We start from the raw sequence: 3,914 nt of genomic DNA on the forward strand, positions 1-3,914 counted from the left end.
AAATAAATATAAAAAAAATACAAAGACACCACATAACACTTGACTAATATAAATAAATTAATTAAATTTTAAAAGCTACTTAACATGTTTGGACACTTTTTCTTTTTGCATTGCATATTTTTATAAAAAATCTTAAGAAAAAAAAATCTTAATCAACATAAGGTGAAGATTTCATCACCCTTTCTTGGCCCACAAACCATCATCTTACAATTGCATTGACCTAAACCTCTAATTTAAAATCAATTAGACGTTGACCCCTAAAGATCTTCGAGCTCAGTAGGATAAGAAACCCTAAAAGTTGGATCGAATTCAGGTTAGTCAGTTTAACTGGTGTCTAAGAAAGTGGTTCAAAGATTCCGTCCTGAAGGAAGGTGGTTCATTAATTGATCCCATTCGCTTACCTAGCCAATGCAGTTGGTGTCTAAGGAAGCAACGGGGGGACCCCACCAATCTTACACTTATCTGACCAATTGAGCGGCTAGTCTACTACTTGGAGTGCTTGAAGGTGACCTTGGTAGTTAGGAGCTGTCTAGATTCAGGATAACCCATAGTCAGGATTGATCGAACCACTTAATTGTTAACTAAAAACATCAAACCTAATTAATCTTTCTCTCTCTTCTTAGCCTTAGAACTCCTTAGGTTCTCTTCATTAGAACTCTTTTCTCTCCCCCTCTTTCTTTTCTCCTCTTCTATTTCAAAAAAAAAACTTGCTGAAATTAAAACTTGATGAGATCTTTTGGGAGCATGCTAGGATGCCGATCATTACAACATGATTTACATCCATTAGACTAAGAGCTAGAAAGAATGATTCGAACAAACTGAAGCAAAATCATGGATCCAAAACAAGAGACTGACCCACCATGACAATTGAAGAAGTATTTTACTCCCTCATCTTACACCTACTCACTATGTATCCAGCCTCCTCTTATGAAGGCGACATAATACAAAATCAAGTCTAGTATTATTCAAATGCTACCATCATTCTATAGATTGACGAATGAAGATCCGTACAAATATTTGGATGAATTTTTTGAGATATGCTCCGTAGTAAAAATTCAAAACTTCTTCGATGATGCCCTCAGGTTGAAATTGTTCACTTTTTCACTTAAAGACAAAGTCAAGCATTGGTTAAACTCTCTAAATTCTATAACCATTTCAACTTAGGACCATCTTCAGAAAAAATTTTTCAAGAAATACTTTTCAATTAAAAAAATAAATCAAATTAGAAAAGCAATTATTAGTTTTTCTCAATTGGATGGTGAACTTTTTTATGAGACATGAAAAAGGTTAAAAGACCTTATTCGTAAATGCCCCCACCACGCTGTCTCCAAATATCAACTTGTTCAATATTTCTATGATGGTCTATCAGAGAAACACCGATAAATTATCAATGTATTGTGTGGTGGGATATTCATGCTAAAGAGTGAGGATAAGGCTTGGCAGCTCTTTGAAATACTTAGTAAGAACTCCTTGCATCACATGTCTGCCACCTCTAGAGAACAACCCATGTCTCAATAGAAAAAAGGTAGAATCTATTAGATTGGAAACATTATGAATATCCATAGTGTTGGGTATAAAATACCCACAGCCGGAACCCACGGCGGAACCGCCATCAGCAAGTGCAGCACCGCCCGGACTCCTACGGGAGTCGGGCTCCGCCGCCGACATCAGCGCAGTTCCACCCAGACTCCTACGGGAGCCGGGCTCCACCGACATCGGCAAGTGCAGCTCCGCCCGGACTCCTACGGGAGCCGGGCTCCTCCTTCAACAGCAGAACAGCTCCGCCCGGACTCCTACGGGAGCCGGGCTCCGCCGCCGACATCAGCGCAGTTCCGTCCAGACTCTTACGAGAGCCGGGCTCCACCGACATCGGCAAGTGCAGCTCCGCCCGGACTCCTACGGGAGCCGGGCTCCTCCTTCAACAGCAGAACGGCTCCGCCCGAACTCCTACGGGAGCCGGGCTCCTCCATCAACAGCAGAACGGCTCCGCCCGGACTCCTACGGGAGCCGGGCTCCTCCTTCAACAGCAGAACAGCTCCGCCCGGACTCCTACGGGAGCCGGGCTCCGCCGCCGACATCAGCGCAGTTCCGCCCAGACTCCTACGGGAGCCGGGCTCCACCGACATCGGCAAGTGCAGCTCCGCCCGGACTCCTACGGGAGCCGGACTCCTCCTTCAACAGCAGAACGGCTCCGCCCGGACTCCTACGGGAGCCGGGCTCCTCCATCAACAGCAGAACGGCTTCGCCCGGACTCCTACGGGAGCCGGGCACCTCCTTCAACAGCAGAACGGCTCCGCCCGGACTCCTACGGGAGCCGGGCTCCGCTCCCAATATCAATTGCTGGTAAGCTCAATCCGGACTCCTATCAGAGCCGGACTTCACCCTTGACTTTGTTTGCAGCGCAGCTCCGCCCGGACTCCTACGGGAGCCGGGCTCCGCCGACGACATCAGCGCAGCTCCGCCCGGACTCCTACGGGAGCCGGGCTCCTCCATCAACAGCAGAACGGCTCCGCCCGGACTCCTACGGGAGCCGGGCTCCTCCATCAACAGCAGAACGGCTCCGCCCGGACTCCTACGGGAGCCGGGCTCCTCCTTCAACAGCAGAACGGCTCCGCCCGGACTCCTACGGAAGCCGGACTCTGCCATCGACAGCAGGGTGGCTCCGTCCGGATCCCTACTCCACCCGCGACCTCGTCCGAAAGGGGGACTCCTCCCGGATTCCTACAAAGGCCGAACTCCGACCACTGCCGAGCCTTGATCAACAGATCCGTGTCCCTTGGCAGATAACAATAACTGCCATGATCCTGTTCCACTTCCTGTAGCGGATTCCCCGTGGTTCCACCCCCTCCTGCGACAGGTGCTGCACGATCCCACTACCCTCTGACAGGCTGTGTCAGCAGCTATGATGTTGCCCCGCTCCCTGCGGCAGGTGCTGCACGATCCCACTACTCGCTGACAACTAGCAGCAACGGACGCCACTCCACTACCTGCAGTAGGCCCTACGTGGCGGGCTGGGGCGATGGCCACGGGTCTACCCCACTATCTTCCGCAATCAATTTCCCTGACCACGAGCGGCCCACTACCAGGCGGTTACAAATGTCGCCATCAGTCCATTGCCTTCCCCGCCTATAAAATGGGGACTCAGATACGTTATTCTTTAAGCTCTTTTGCCTTATCTCAAAACTCTGCTAAATTCTCCGTTCGAGCACTCCATTCTTGTTGAGGCAGAGAACTGACTTGAGCGTCGGAGGGTCTTGCCGGAGCAACCCCACCTCCGGTTTAGACTTCCCTTGCAGGTCCCGACGGCGACCGCGGCTTCCTCAACTCCAGCTTCTCCGGCGCAGGCAGATTTTTGCACCAACAGCCGGGTCCCTACGCCAAGAAGACTTCACCCGGACTCCTACGGGAGCCGGGTTCCGCCGAAAAAAAAAAAAAAACCTTCGCCCGGACTCCTACGGGAGCCGGGTCCCTATGCAAAGAAGCCTTCACCCGGACTCCTACGGGAGCCGGGTTCCGCCGCTAAGACGGCTTCACCCGGACTCCTATGAGAGCCGGGTTCCACCGCCAACGACAGCTGCAGGACAACTCCGTCCGGACTTCTACGGAAGCCGGACTTTACTTATAACTTTGATTGTAGAAAAACTTTGCCCTGGCTCTCACGAGAATCGAGTTACTCCAACTCCCGGAGGGCTTCTCCGTTCGGACTATCAAGGGAGCCGAACTTAGCCCCGACTTCAGCGGAGAAGAATCCAGGCGAACCCGACAAGTGGGTATCCCCGAACGGCACAAAAGCCAAAAAGAAGCTCGGCAAATGACGACCCCACGTGAACTGAAAAAGTCGCCGACGACCTTGAAACAACGTAACACAGACAAAGAGAACGAAAGGAAAATGAAGAAGTCCGGCAGACAACTAT

General features: G+C 50.7%; 1 non-coding gene across 1 annotated transcript; it reads right to left on the reverse strand.

Annotated features, from left to right (window-relative positions):
* Nucleotides 1-1,219: 1,219 nt before the first annotated feature.
* On the reverse strand, nt 1,220-1,325 carry LOC114914592 (small nucleolar RNA R71). Its single transcript, XR_003802074.1, has one exon. It is a non-coding gene; the product is annotated as a small nucleolar RNA R71 (small nucleolar RNA).
* Nucleotides 1,326-3,914: the final 2,589 nt, after the last annotated feature.

Source organism: Elaeis guineensis, chromosome 10, assembly GCF_000442705.2.
Source record: "Elaeis guineensis isolate ETL-2024a chromosome 10, EG11, whole genome shotgun sequence".
Taxonomy (NCBI): Eukaryota; Viridiplantae; Streptophyta; class Magnoliopsida; order Arecales; family Arecaceae; genus Elaeis; species Elaeis guineensis.